The 16700-nt window shown below is 39.3% G+C and overlaps 1 protein-coding gene across 2 annotated transcripts in view; it reads left to right on the forward strand.

Moving 5' to 3' along the window:
- The first annotated feature begins 1420 nt into the window (after positions 1-1420).
- Positions 1421-16700, forward strand: part of LOC106875703 (N-acetylglucosamine transporter UNC93A) — a 70807-nt gene continuing 55527 nt past the window's right edge. The window contains exon 1 of one of the 2 annotated variants that reach the window (XM_089353448.1): positions 1421-1702. The gene's annotated coding sequence lies outside the window, so the exon portion shown is untranslated. The remainder of the gene's footprint in view (positions 1703-16700) is intronic. The other variant, XM_089353451.1, reaches the window with a different exon arrangement.

The following is a 16700-nucleotide window of genomic DNA, read 5'->3' on the forward strand; positions in this document are numbered from 1 at the left end:
GTGATGTTTGTTTTGGCTTTCTGCGTTCTGAGATCAGGTCCCACCGAGACCAGCTTTATTTGTTATCCTTCTGGGAGTCAATAAATAGAACAGGAGTTGATTACTACAGGGTGTCCACAAAAACTAGGTACACGGAGTAAATAAAATCATAACATAAACAATTAAATATAAGAAATAATTTCTTAAAGTATGTATCAATTGTCATGTAGGTACATGGAGTAAATAAAATCATAACATGAACAATTAAATATAACAAATAATAATTTCTTAAAGTATGTGTTAATCCCCATGTACTCAGACTTTGTGGACACCCTGTATATACTATTCACCCCACCCTCTCTCTCTCTCATTCAGTATCTTTTACGTTGAGCCGTGAAAATGACTGTCGGGGAGACAACTCACAGTGTCGCTTTCTTCAGAATTAGGGAATGGTTGAGCGAGGTAGAAAAAGCTTCTCATCAGAGAAAGAAAAGAACAGATATGCTGTTAGGACTGTCCGAAGATGCACCTTTTATAATTACAACACTCAACGGAAATAAAGAAGGGAGAAGACGTACAAGAATTGCAGCAATGGTTAAAAAAAAACAGGTACTCCAGTATGGCCTCATGTTGTTGTTGGCACTCCTTCGCTTACGAAGTCAAGGGTTCCAGTTGATCTGATCAACGGAACAGCCTGCTCGTAAAATTAACGTGCAAGTGGCTGAGCACTCCTCAGACACGTGTACCCTTAACGTAGTTCTCGGGGATATTCAGCGTGACACAGTGTGACAAGGCTGACTCTTTGAATTACAGGCACAACAGTAACAGGAAGTAAGAGTGAGAGAAAGTTGTGGTGGAAAAGTACAGCAGGGTTCGCCACCATCCCCTGCCGGAGCCTCGTGGAGCTTTAGGTGTTTTCGCTCAATTAACACACACAACGCCCGGTCTGGGAATCGAAACCGCGATCCTTTGACCGCGAGTCTGCCGCCCTAATCACTGGGCCATTGCGCCTCCACATATAAAAAAAAAAGAATAAATATAAATGGTAGAACACGAAACTTAAACCTGATTGAATCTGGAGTGGGTAGAGCGATTGTTGATTTTTTTTTTAGTTTTTGCATTCTGAGATCTAATCACACCGTGTCCGATTCTGCTTATTATTTTTTTTGGATTCTATAAAAATATATATTCCAGTCAAGAACTTGGATCTATTAAATGAACTTTAGCCTTCAACTGTTAGAATTTTCCTTAAATACATTCATCCCGAATGTGAATGGAATTGCAGTAGAAGATGAAAACTTATACTTCTCCACTCACCAATTTGTGATCTTAACAACTATTTCAGGAAACAATCTTACCACGTGACCGGAAGAAACTGAAAAAGTAGAAAATATATTAGATCATATTCCGGAAAATGTGATATATAATTAAAATTTAAAGAAAGAATGAGGTATCAATGAGTAGTTCGCTGCTAATAGTAACACTGCTTTTATATTAATTACGGTGGCTAGTTTGAATACATTTGACTGGAACAAACAAGTTATGAACCAGTCCACTGTTTTCATAATGAGATTAACAAAAGTTATACTAAAGTAAGCAGTGAATTGCAACAGGTAGCACGTTTTTTAACTTCTCCGACAAGACAAGATTCATTACTGAATCTGGAGATATTTTTCCACTCAGTTACTCGTTAGTCAAATTAAGCTGGATCCTTTTCTCTAAAGTAAGTGATTTTTCAATGTATTAATACACACAGCTAAACAAGTTTTGAGTTAGACGAATTTATTGAAAAGAAAATGCGCAACAAACTTTCTGAACATTTCTACAAAAAAAAAAAAAAAAAATTATTGTAAATCTATTTTTCTGAAATTTTATTTTAATCTGTAATTTCGTTTATATTTTCTAATTATTTATTTTGCGTTGGATAAATTATTATTATTTTTTTGTTGAGATTTACATTTTTAAAATTGCCTTTCGGGATTCGAAATTCTAATTCTTTCAAATTTTGGTATTAGAGCAGAAGTTTTAGGGAAGTAGAATAATCAATTACATCGACCCCAGTGCACAACTGGTACTTATTCTATCGACCCCGAAAGGATAACAGGCAAAGTCAATTCGGCGGAATTTTTCCCGGCGTGCTAACGTTTCTGCCTGCTCATTATTTTCAAGATGTTAAAGAATAATGGTTTCAAATTTTGGTATAGGACCAGCAGTTTTTTAGGAGCAAAGGGAAGTCGATTCTAGTACTTGACTGGTACTTATTTTATCGACGCGAAAGGATGGAAAGCAAAGTCGACCTCAGCGGAATTTGAACTCGGAACGTAAAAACGGGCGAAATACCACGAAGTATTTTGTTCGACCTATTACCGATTCAGCAGGTCGCCGCCTTCTGGATGCTGAAGTATAATAATCGGTGTCATAAGCAATGGCTCCGTTCATCGCCATAAAAGCAACAAAAGAACGCACAGCATAGGAAAATATTATACTTTTAAATAACGTCTTTAATTACAAAATTACTGCGAGTAGATCTCGGCCAAATCGCCTGGAAGGGTCGCACACAAGTTTTGGAATTGTTCGACAAAGTAAGCAATATGCATTTTGGGTTCCGTACACTATGAGCCTTCTCAGTGCATGAGTCATTTTAATAATTTGAGTGGAAGGGACATGCGTTCTATGCTTTGACCCGAGCATAGAACGGGGCTCGCCACTTTCAGCTGGGAAATGAATGGAATGCCGTGTGTGTGTGTGTGTCTTGTGGTTATCCCTGCCTTAAAAAATGGGGAATTGGCCTGGGTATTTCTATATATATATCTTATGACATTCCGTCGGTTACGACGACGAGGGTTCCAGTTGATCTGATCAACGGAACAGCCTGCGCGTGAAATTAACGTGCAAGTGGCTGAGCACTCCACAGACACGTGTACCTTTAACGTAGTTCTCGGAGATTCAGCGCGACACATAGTGTGACAAGGCTGGCTCTTTTGAAATACGGGTACAGCAGAAACAGGAAGAAAGAGTGGGACAAAGTTGTGGTGAAAGAGTACATCAGGGTTTGTCACCACCCTCTGCCGGAACCTCGTGAAGCTTTAGGTGTTTTCGTTCAATAAACTCACAACGCCCGGTCTGGGAATCGAAACTGCGAGTCCGCTGTCCTAACCACTGGGCCATTGCGCCTACACATACACACACACACACGCACACATACTTACCTCCCTCTCTTGCACTCTCCTGTCTTAGAAAGAACTTTTTATCCACCCTTTCCTTTCCGGTCATTCCACAATGTAACCCCGTGTATATCGTTGGCGATTTTTTCTTCCTCCGTCTTCCCTTCTTTGGGCTTTCCTATGTTTCCGACGAAGAGCTCCGCTCGAAACGTCAAATTCTCTTTCTTTCGTTTCCCGAGCGTCCAGTAACACAATACCTGTACCACGTCCTCACGTTGTTGTTTTTCTTTTTTGAACCCGCTATATATATACACACACACACACACACACACACACACACACACACACACACACACACACACACACACGGCAGAGTATTCTGTTTGGCAAGCCCAAATAGTTCTTATGTCTAGGAGTGTAGGAGAAGCACAAGTAAACTGAAAACAGATCTGAACTGCAAAATGAAAGTGTTTACTTTCCATATAAGAAAGTGTTAAGTATGAGTCATCAAAAATACGTTTTAAATAAAGAGATTTATTAAAGAGAAATAACGATTTCCTATACAAGCTAAATACGGATTTAAATTATTAAGTTAGTGGTTGTGTGGTAAGAAGTTTGCTTTCAAGCTACAGGGTTCCTGGTTCAGTCTCACTTCGTGGCACCTTCTGCCACTGTCTTCTACTTTAGCCGAAGGGGGACCAAAGCCTTGAGGTTTGATTTGGTAGACAGGCGGAAACTGAAAAAAGCCGGTTGTGTGTGTGTGTGTGTATACGCACACGCACACTCTCACACACGTTCGTGAGTGTGCGTGTGTGTATACTCACACGCACACTCTCACACACACTCACACACGTTCGTGAGTGTGCGGGTGTCTTTGTGTCTGCGTTTGTCACCCACCACTACCTGACAACTAGTGTTGGTGTGTTTCCGTCCCCGTAACTTAGCGGTTCCGCTAAAGTGCCCGATAGAATAAGTATCAGGCTTACAAAAAAAAAAAAAAAAAAAAATTTTAACACTGCTGTGAATTCGATCGACTAAAATTTGTTCAAGACGCTGTTCCAGCATAGCCGCATTCAAATGACTCAAATACAAGATTATGAAAGTGAGCTTCCTGCCTTCCTTCCTTCCATTCTATAACATTACAAACTCCATAAACTCTTACTACATTTGTCTCACGATCGGGTGTAGTAGCAAATATTTACCAAAAACGCGCACAAGGTTGGGAGGTAGAAATATATTGAAAAAAAAAATCCATTGTAGAAAGAAACTGCTACCAAATTCCAATCTCTTTTTCAATTCCATAAGGTAGTGCTAGCTATTCCGAATTTCTGCCGATCATAATAATTTTAACTATTACACTTGTCTCAATATACGAATATTTTCTATTAATACTAATCACACTTTTACAACCCTAACAACAGCAGAAACAATAAAATCAAACCGGAAGTCCACCACATAATCACAAAATATAAACCTCTACGTCTTCTCTGTCCAGGGTACCGAGAAGTAGAATCGTATTTTCAAGCATATGGTCTGACGTCATACCACAAGAGGACTCGCATCAATGTACCGATGACTTAAACAGGAGGCTTAATAACTTTTGGTTTACTGTGTAAGGTAAAGTAGATTTAGAAAATAGAGAACAGAATTGAGTACCTCATGAACTGTCCCCTACCCAGAGAGAATAAAGGCAACATTTAACGAAGGTAATCTGAGGAAAGATAGTTTCATTAGGTTAAGAAACTCTACTTCAGCATCTCTACTTACCTGACCTTATAGTAGCAGATTTTTCATTAATTCAAGCCACTCTAATAATTTAACAGTGCAAAACCAGTAGAGACGATATTGAAACTGCACTCCAAACATTTTCCTCTTCTTAAAAAACGTAATTTTTTCCGCCCTGAAATCAGAAAACTGGGTTTTGAGATGCAAAAATGCTATTACTAATGATGGCGATCATTTTTTTTTTTTTTTTTTGAATGAATATATTAACGAATTGTTTTATGCCGATTTGAACACATTAGATGAAATGCGATATTGCTTTTCGTTACCATTAATAAATATCTCGCTTAACAGACGCATTCATCATACTGAAGGTCTATATGCAATTTTGAAAAACCCACCATGAGTATCAACTCACTAATCTTAGAAGTGATTTAAGTTTTGGTTAGTTAAAACGGTGTTTGAGTTGGGTAAATGCCGACACAAAGCTGTCAGGTCGCTGACATCAAAGAGAGAAATGTAGATTTTTTTTTTCGAAACCAAATTGTTGTCATTGATTGTTACTTTTCTATAAGTGGGGATTTTCTAAGAACTATCCAAATTAGGCAAAACATACACAAACATCACACAAAACGTGAACCACATCGATCTCACCAGTTTGACAAGTTCTGAGTCTTATCTCGCTTCTCTTTGCACGAAATGATATTAGAGCTGTCATTTGTAAGAGTGTATGACTAGGTTGTATGTACCAGTCATCTAGGTAGACGCGAGCTCACATAGACACCGTCTCGGCCATTCTTTCTTCACGCCCCAACTTTGTACCCAACTTTGCCAACATGAGAGCGAGTAAGATTTACCAAAACTCGGCTGGTATTTGCTTTCAGCCGGCAAGATTGGAGCAACGTGAAATAACGTGCATTGCTCAAAGCACTCGGTAAATTTCTCTCTCGACTTCGCCCTATACGTAACAGTCCAGTGGATTTGAGGTTGTTGAGCTAGGAAGCCATTTGTCTGAGAGAACATGATTATGGAGATTGGCAAGCATCTACGCTTATGAGACGGCGCAGAGGCTTGTTTGAAGATGTTCGTTCTTCCATTGCGTGCTTTGTCTAACCAGAGCTTCATAACTTTCTCAAACACCTGTGTAGAAAGCGGCATTGACTCTTAAGCCTTGTGAAAAAAAGTGAGGAGACATGACATCTTCCTCGTTGCAGACGACTCCCAGAACAATCACAGTTGCTGGGAACTTAATATGCATGACCGTCGGAGCCTCATTCGGATCTCTGAATAACCATCTGGCGTTCCTTCGCTTTACCTTGTGGTTCTGGTTAAAGTTTTTCTCGTTGGAAAAAATTCAAAGCGTTCTAGCCTCTTGGTGTCTTAACCTGTTTAATAAGCGCTTTGTATGGATCCTATCACATTTGACCTAAACTGACCCCTTTGCTTCATATTCCACTTGTGGATATCCTCATACCCAACTCTTCTGCTGGGGTATTTCTGACACACTGGCTTTCTTTTTTGACCTTACTTTTCAGATAAAAAATGTCACAGGTCATCTTTTCTCATCTAATTAAAAGGAACGCTATAATCGTTGTCTTTCCGGGTTTTTTCTTATCTGTTATTTTATAAACTTTTTGCAGTTACGTGTTATGATGGTATTAAGACCTTGTGCATGCGTTTTGCTGCTAAAGTTGGATCCCTGTCAGCAGCTTTCAGATCCTTTCGAGCTTTGACAACGAAGCATCAGGCAACTTTCAGGAAGCGAGCTATCTCTGTTTCAGTATGCTGCGCTTTTAAGGCAACGATCACAACGTTCTTTTTTTATTATCTGGGTTGAACGGAGTTTGATATAAGATGAGGGATCTAATAAATGACTCGCATAAATTTCGAGTTCAAATAGAGATGACCATGAAAAGAAGCCTGCAGAAACATTCAGACTGAGGTTTCAATTCCTGGTCGAAAAACCTGTTCGACTCACTCACTCACTCACTCACCTACATATATAATAGTGAGAGCACATGGCTCAGTGGTTAGAGCATCAGGCTCAGTCATGAAGTAGTGTTCGATTCTTGAACCGGGCTGTGTTGTGTTCTTGAGCATGGCCCTTTATTTCACCTTGCTCCGCTTCACTCAGCTGTAAAAATGAGCAGCGACGTCACTAGTGCTAAACTATATCAGCGTTTGGTTCTTCCATGAGTAACATCGGGGTGGTGGAGCTGGAAGGCTGGTATGTATGGACGACTGTTGGTCTTCCATAAACTTGGATAACATCAGTAGCGTTGAGAAGAGAGACTGATATGGATGAGGGTCTGCTAGTTTTTCCATAAATAACCTTTCCCAGACTTGTTCCTTGGAGGGGAACTTCGAGTACAATTCCATGGTCATTCATGACCAAAGGGAGACTTGATCTTTTATTTATGTATACACGCACACACACACAATTAATTCCATTATCATTTCTAATCGGTTGGATTTGTGACTCAAAGTGCACGACATATCGAACTCTCGGCGTTTGACTCGCATTTATAGCTTCTGCTGATGAAAAGAAAAATAACATGTTTATATATTGGCTGTGTGGTAAGAAGTTTGCTTTCAAGCCACATGATTCCAGGCTCAGTTCCAATGCATGGCACCTTGGGCCGACCAAAGCCTTGTGGGGAGGGGAAACTGAAAGAAGGCCGACGTATATATATATATATATATATATGTATACATACATGTATATATATATATTTGTGTGTATATATATATATAATATATATATACACACACACACACATACATATACATATTCTTTAACTTATTTCAGTCATTTGTCTACGGCCATGCTGGAGCACCGCCTTTAGTCGAACAAATCGACTCTAGGACTTACTCTTTGTAAGCCTAGTACTTATTCTATCGGTCTCTTTGGCCGAACCGCTATGCAACGAGGTAGCTAACACACGACCATTGGTTGTCAAGCGATGGCACACGCACACACACACACACACACACACACACACACACACACACACACACAGGTATGTGCGTGTATATGTATATGTATATATATATATATATATATATATATATATTTATATATACACGCACACACACACACACGACGGACTCCTTTCAGTTTCCGCCTACCAAATCCACTCACAAGGTTGGCCCGAGGTTAGAGTAGAAAACACTTACCCAGGGTGCCACGTAGTGGGACTGAACCAGAAACAATGTGGTTAGGAAGCAAGCTTCTAACCACACAACCATTCCTGCACCTGTATGTATATATATATATATATACACACACACACACACACACACACACCACACACACACACACACACACACACACACACACACACACACACACACACACACACACACACACACACACCAACATGAAATGCGTAAACAACGAGAAAGAATAGAACCCAGAGAAAGGACCCTTCATCAGTTATCCGCTGTGTATCGGGCTTTCATCGACAGATAGTTACTCCCATAAATCCTAAAATAAAATTTAGGATTTATGGAGGGTCAAAGTTCGGAACAAAAAAATGACATTGGGTACATACAAGGGGACCGAACGAAAACAAACATGGAAGGTCGTTAGACCAGAATGAGACCAAAATAGTGTGTGTGTATGTCTGTTTATCTCCCCCACCGCTTGAAAACCGGTGTTGGCTTGGTTACGTCCTCGTAACTTAGAGGTACCCGGCTTAAAAAGTACAGGGGACAATTCGGTCGACTGAAAGCTCTTCGAGGCGGTGCCGCAACATGGCTGTAGTCTTATGAATGAACGAGTAAAAGACAAGATAACGATGAAAGAAAAAAATTATGTATATAATAATAATAATAATAATAAAATATATATATATATATATATATATATATATATATATATATAAAGGGACCGATATTTTGGGAGGTTTATCTATTTGGTGCTCAACGACCCAGTTGAAGAGACAAAGAGGGCTTCGTCAGCACGAGCGGTTTTTACTCTTAGAACTGTCAATGTCCCTTATTGTCTGCCTACTTTCTTGTCTGTCTGTCTGTCTGTCTCGCTCTCTGTCCTTAGATATCAAAACCTGTTGCATAATATATATATATATATATATATATATATATATATATATATGTCTGTGTGTGGTTTGTTATTTATGGGTTAATAAGTAGATTATATATAAAAATAAATAGACTGGTATATTAACCTCAAAGTTTGAATTTGAACTGGTTGTTGAATGTCATATTTTTGACTCAAACGAATCATTCTATTTACTCAGAGTTAACGCTGTTTCATTTATATACACCCTAAATATAAAAGTTTTTGTCATTCCAATTCGTATTGAGATCAAGTGTTGAATAGCTAATCATTTTGACTATTTTCGTGCTTAGACTTGTTTCCTTGTCATTTCGTTTATCAAAACCTGATAGCTTATCTTTCTTACAAGTTTGCTCACAAAAGAATCAAAATAATTTATATGTACACCTAATTCATAATTCACCCAATGCTGGAACCTTGGGCCATACGCTCCCCCACCACCAAAATACACAAATGAGGTTTACAACACTTAACTACATTGGAACACAGTTTACTTTTCAACAATATGTCCGGCTCTATTTTGAATACTGTAGGACGTTATTCCCAAACAAATAAAAAAAGAAAAACATTCACCTTCAAATGATATCTTAACGAATTTCTTCCAACGATACCAGACAAATCACAGTAAGCAATAACTCCCTACTTGAATGAGCCATGATGCCACAAGACTTGACTTAAAATGACTCAACAGATTCTGTTAGTTGGTGCTATTAACTTAGACATAACTTGAGTTGGATGTGTTGCTAAGGAAGGAGCAATAATTGATGAAATATGCGTAGAGGCCCTTAACCTATTTTCTATCGTCAATCGCGTTATTTACAAAGACGTATACGAAACGTAACTCTTCAATAATTACTCTAGTTTCTATAGAGAATCTGTAGAGGCGTATTTAAAAAGTGATACATAAAAGATCCAAGGATCGTGGTGTAGGAAGAAAGTTAGCTTCAAGCAGTCCGTAGTAAATATTAAAAAAATAGCTTTCAGGAACAATGGTGGTTTACAGGGGGTGGAAGGTTGTGGATTTTTTCGTATCGAAGTACGATAAGCTGAAAAAAAAAATATTATTTTATATTTTACAGTAGGCAACCATTGTCGCCGGTATGCGAATAAGAATACAAGAGTTAAGGAATGGAATAGATAAGATCCGGGCTACATATGTTTCAAAATGAGTGGAACCTCAGAAATGGTCAATCGAGGTGTATATTGCAGGTTATTCGTTAGGCCAAGCGTATCTTGATTAAATGAAATTTTACCTGGTCGTTCGGAGGTCCATTTTTAACACACGGAAGGATTCAATTAGAATGCGTAGAAAGCACGGTAAGATTGGAGAATATAAATGTGAAGAGGTATTAAGAATACAAAATATTCCTCTTCACATTTATATTCTCCAATCTTACCGTGCTCTCTACACATTCTGATTGAATCTTCCGTATGTTAACATGGGCCTCCGAACGACCAAGTAAAACTTCATTTAATAAAAATACTCTTGGCCTGAAGAGTAGCTTGCGGTATAGACCTCGCTTAGATATGTACCACTTCCGAGGTTCCGCTCACTATGAAAGATGTAGCCTGGATCTTATTTACTCCATTCCTTAACTTTCTTTCTTTCTCTTATATATATAGTGTGTGTCTGTTTTGAGTTTCTCGCTAAACTTGTCAACCGATGTTTCTTTGTTTACATGCTCTTGACGTAGCGGTTCGGCAAAAGTAACATACAGAATATCTACCATAGTTATTTTTTTCCGATCAGCTACCTATCTATCGTTTTTGTTTCCCTATCTTCTTTTTCGTCATTGTATGTAGGCATCTGTCTGTCGGTCGATATAGCATTTCTATCTCTCTTTGCATCTGTCTCCCTTTATCCCTCTTTCTATCATTCTACATATCCCGCGACTTGGAGCCGTACACGAGAGGGCAATCTGTTTAACTGTTCTGTATACATTGCTCTTTGTCAACACAACGTAAAACGGAGAAAAGTAAATATATTTAAAACACCAAAAACACAGTGCGAATGAACTAAGAATGTAAATAAACTCTTTCTGTTGATGATGTCTACGACGGACCGGCATCGCATTCGGCGGGAGAATATATATTCTAACGAATCCTAGGACCCGGTTTTATGAAGCGATGTGTCGGGAAGCGTCTTCGATGTTATTGATGTGCTGAAAAAATGTGTTGCTTAAATATATTTTTGATCTTCCGATTTATGTCGTATTGCGTATAAATTATGTTTAATTAAGGACGTGTTGTCAAAAGCATAATTAATTTTTTCTACTACGGTAATAGTGTAATTCATGGATACTTTATATAGTAGCTGACCATTAGTGTGTGCGTGTGTACGGTCTTGATAGACATTCTCACTTCAAACACTGGCACCAACCAGATCTGATACTCAGAAGTTGCTACCACCTGAAGAATAGGGCCGACTGTGACACGGATCACTCTCTGATTTGCAGCGGCACGATTTGAAATCACCAAACATGACGTATATTGATGTCGTTATGCCACAACACCAAGGCAAAACGAAAGAGTTAAGATGGTGACAGAAGCATACATCCTGTAACGCCACCTATACAGACTCTCATGCTGTTGCTGGATAGAAGGCACTCCAGCGTTGCTATCGGATATGAGTGTCTGCAACATCATCGCCACTCTGAACGAAAATAAAGGTGGTAGAAGAGATTGCCACAGCTACAGAGGAATCTACTCGTTGAGAATCGCCGGGAAGGTATTTGTTCATTTTGGTCCTCAACGGACTACGGAGGATTGCCTCAAGTCTCAGTGTGGCTTCAAATCCGAATGCATCTCAATTGACGTAATCTACTCTCTTCGACTTCAAGAAAAATGCAGAGAACAGACAGTCACTGTATATAGCTTTTGTTGCCCTCACGAAGGTCTGTAAAAAAAATCCTTGCCATCGTTGGCTGTTCTCCGAGGTTACTTACAATTGTTCATTCACTCAAAGTAGGTTCGAAAGGTGTCATTCAATTTCATGATTTCCCCTCAGAATCCTTGAACAGTTCCAGTGGAATGAAAGAAAGCTGTGTGTTCGTCCCAACTTATTTGCCATTCTGAAGCGCATCTTTAAACATCAAGTAGTGGTGTTCAACTCCTCGCAGGATCAAACAAGAAACTGCTCAGTCTGTTTCTGTTAAAGGCTAAAACCAAAGTATAAAACCAGGGAAGTTTTTCTGCTGTATTCTACATAACCCCAATTCCACACCAAAAATAGGTTATCGTAAAAACAAAAACAACCCAGAGACTCACCTGTCTCGCCTTGACTCGCCTTGTCTGAGTTCGCCTTTACTGAGACAAGCACCAAAATACAGCAACATCTCATACAACCACATAATAAAATTAGAAATTAATCTGTTGAAAGACACAGAACAGGCAATGATTTGTATCTCAGATAAACTACAATGCTAAAGGCAAAACTATATATAGAACCATTAAGCTTATCAATAATAATAAGTCAAACCGCACTCCGTATCACCAGGAACAGTTTCAGATTACACATCTACATTGCATCACCAGATAAACACTTTTATCAGATTTTTCTTTAAAAAAAAAGATCAATCACCAAACACCACACGAAGGTCACAAAAGGGAAATACAAATCTTCCACTTTGATCACGATTTTGACCCTTATTTTCAACCAGATACCCAAGTCGTGTTAGGGATATCTAAAGTTTGAAAAACACCAGAGCCACGCACAATTAGAAATATACTGTTATAAGACTTAAGGCCTATTCTTTTACTCTTTTATTCATTTACTGGTTTCAAGTCATTTGACTGTGGCCATGCTGGAGCACTGCCTCTAATCGAACGAAACGACTCCAGGACTTATTCTTTGTAAGCCTAGTACTTATTCTATCGGTCTCTTTTGCCGAAACGCTAATTTACGGGGACGTAAACACACCAATATCGGTTGTCAAGCGATGGTGGGGTAACACACACACACACACACGACGGGCTTCTTTCAGTTTCCGTCTACCAAATCTTCTCACAAGGCTTTTGTCGGCCCGAGGCTATAGTCGTGGGACTGAACCCGAAATCATGTGGTTGGTAAGCAAGCTACTTGCCAACGAGGTTGAATTATTTCTAGAATCTCGAAACTTGGCAAACTTACAATAATTTTGAAGTTCAGCAAAACGCCCAAAAGACTTGATATTGAACAGACCTCTTATCCTTCTGGGACCAACCACTCTCAAATATTCTAGAAAGGCTAATCTTCGACCCAACTAATCCGCATATCCCTCTCCAAAATTTCAACACAGATTCGAATCGTCCTCTAGTGTACACAATAACTATTCTGTTGTCAAATCTGATACAGAAAATTCAGTGGTTTTAGCAACAAAAACACCCTACTCAAAACTATTCTAGCTACAATCGACCCAGTTTTCACACTCAACTCATAAATAAAATTCAACAACTCCTTAAGGAACAACCTGTCAGGCCACCAAGTACAACACTTCCAGAACTTGCTTTTTCTCAAACGAAGTACCTCTCTGTCATTCTTTTCAACCTATACCGATACGATTTTTCACACCTGCACAAACACACAGTCCCGTGCGTAGATGACATCACACGAACGTCTTCCCACCATTCTCCAGTTATAACTTCGCAATTGCCCCAACCAGACATAAATCAAGAAGATTGGCTCACGTCGTCGTAATCGCCGTCATGGATTTCTCGATCTGAGATGTTGTTCCACTTATTACCTCCGCTTTAGCGAAGGCGGAGTTATTGTTTCAGTCGTGTTTGTTTGTCCGTGGACACGATATCTCAAGAACCTCTGGATGAATACGAATGAAACTTTCAGGAATGTTTGGCCACGTGGCTGGAATGAACTGATCAGATTTTGGGATCGATCCGGTACCGGACAAGGATTCTGGATTATTTTTCCAGTTTTTTTTTAAAACTTAATCGTTGAGAGCGGTCGGGTTCATTTTTAGTATTCTCGTTTGTAAGAGCAGTCGAGTTTATTTCAGATATTCTCATTTTAAAAATCATCTCTGGCTAATCGTTGAGAGGACGTTGGTGTTGCCTTAGTGGAAGTTTGCACTCTCTGAGTGCTCTTGTTTTTAACTTTGATTTCGTTTCGTCTTCTCGCACCAACTCCCTGGTGATTGTTAAGATCCAGCTTTGATTGAAAAATTTTAACAATCTCTATACGGGATCGATCTCTTGCCGTTCGTCTTTGACTTGTTGCAGTCACTGGACTGCGGCCATGCTGGGGCGCCGCCTTGAGGGGGGTCTTCGTCGGACAAATCGACCCCAGTATTTATTTGTAAATCCTGGTACTTATTCTATCAGTCTCGTTTGCAGAAACGCCAAGTTACGGGGACATAAACAAACCGACATCTAGTGTCTAGCAGCGTGGGGAAACGACAAACACTGACACAAAGGTAGTTGACCGAATGAGGAAGAGCGTCCCGCAAGACGTATTTCTTCAGTTTCATCATGTTTCTGTGTAGCGGTCAAAACTTTGTTATGCAACAAGTAGTTTACAAGTTCTCAAATCTCTATAAAAAATGTAAATAGTAACAATAACGAAAAATGTTTGTTGCCACTTCAACGTGGCTGTTCCATTTGGAATTACCATTTTTTGACCCCAGGAGGACATCTCCCTCAGCTTTGTTACTACTTGCATCTCTTATAAAGATTTTAAATCTAGCAACTTTGCTCATTGCAAAATCAGCGGCTGAATATCGCTTATCTTTCTATTAGGTTGGTGCATAATTATTGCGGCTTTGTTACTACTTGCATCTCTTATAAAGATTTTAGATCTAGCAACTTTGCTCATTGCAAAATCAGCGGCTGAATATCGCTTATCTTTCTATTAGGTTGGTGCATAATTATTGCGGCTTTGTTACTACTTGCATCTCTTATAAAGATTTTAGATCTAGCAACTTTGCTCATTGCAAAATCAGCGGCTGAATATCGCTTATCTTTCTATTAGGTTGGTGCATAATTATTGCGGCTTTGTTACTACTTGCATCTCTTATAAAGATTTTAGATCTAGCAACTTTGCTCATTGCAAAATCAGCGGCTGAATATCGCTTATCTTTCTATTAGGTTGGTGCATAATTATTGCGGCTTTGTTACTACTTGCATCTCTTATAAAGATTTTAGATCTAGCAACTTTGCTCATTGCAAAATCAGCGGCTGAATATCGCTTATCTTTCTATTAGGTTGGTGCATAATTATTGCGGCTTTGTTTTTTTCAATGTTTTATTCAACAAAAACAATAATAATATTTAACAAAAAACATCTTTAAATGACTGTCTGACCGTCTGCCAAGCAAATGGGAAGCAGTAATTGAAGTAGATGGTGAATATGCTTCGGAATAATCATTTAAAGATGTTTTTGTTATGTGTTAGTTTTTGTTGAATAGAATTTGAAAAAAAAGCCGCAATAGTTATGCACTAAACCAATATATGTTGCAAGCTAGGACGAACGACTGCCATATCTAACAGATAGGTGTCCAATAATGAGGAAGGTGAGTACCCTGAAACCAGACTGGTCGACTGATCCTGTCCAACCGCTAGAGGGTAGGGGTTCGCTCCCTTGCTCGCAATATATCGGACACAGGTTGTGTCGTTATCCAACTGGAGAAGATGTCTTCCTGCAGTTACAAAAATTGTAGTAACGTAGTGCCGTACGAAACGGCCACGTTGAAGTGGCAACAAACAATACTGTTTATCATTGTATATTCCAATCCGCAGCGATAAGCAATGCGGGTAGAGTGTGACAACCCGAATACTTTGCACTCTCTGCATCGGTGTCTATTTTCTCTCTGTCCCCAGATTATGGTGTTTGCATCACCAAGGTGAACTCAGCCAAGGCGGAACAGTTAGTTACTCAACGCTTATAGTTTATGGCATGCGTGAGGACTGTGAAGTTATTGAGGATGAATAACATACATTAATAATATGCAGTAATTTAAATTCCTTCTACTTATTTCGTGTTCCACTACTATGAACTGCTTTCATAGTATTATTTAACATAACTTAAATGCATCTATCTGAGCCATGATGGGCCACGTCGCGTTTTGTGTTAATACCGCATACCGAACATAGATTCTGAACGTATGTATGTTACCTTTCCTCAGCGAGTTGTATTCTCATGCTTTTGTTGTATTCATCAAAATTGTAGAGTCGAATGACATACATTAATTATATGCAACAATTTTAATTCCTTTTACTTATTTCGTCTTCAATAACTATGAAACTAACGTATTATATTACAGGAGTGGAGCGCAACTTTCTCTCACTCTTATTTCCTGTTTCTGTTGTGCCTGTGATTCAAAGGGTCAGCCTTGTCACACTGTGTCACGCTGAATATCCCCTGAGAACTACGTTAAGGGTACATGTGTCTGTGGAGTGCTCAGCCACTTGCACGTTAATTTCACGGGCAGGCTGTTCCGTTGATCGAATCAACTGGAACCCTCGACGTCGTAAGCGACGGTGTGCCAACAACAATATTACAGGGAGGCGCGTGGCCTATGGGTTTGTCTTGGACTCGTGATCGTAAAATTGGTTTCGATTCCTGGACCGGGCGACGCGTTGTGTTCTTGAGTAAAACAATTCATTTCACGTTCCTCCAGTTCATTCAGCTGGCAAAAGTGAGTAGTCCTGCGACAGACCGGGTGGGGAATACACACGCCGGGAAACGGGGAAACCGGCTTTATGAGTCTATATGATTCGTGAAGGAACTTTACTATTATATTACAGGAAAATTAAGGCGGCGTG

The sequence above is a fragment of the Octopus bimaculoides genome, chromosome 6 (genome assembly GCF_046866305.1).
Source record: "Octopus bimaculoides isolate indiv1 chromosome 6, ASM4686630v1, whole genome shotgun sequence".
NCBI lineage: Eukaryota > Metazoa > Mollusca > Cephalopoda > Octopoda > Octopodidae > Octopus > Octopus bimaculoides.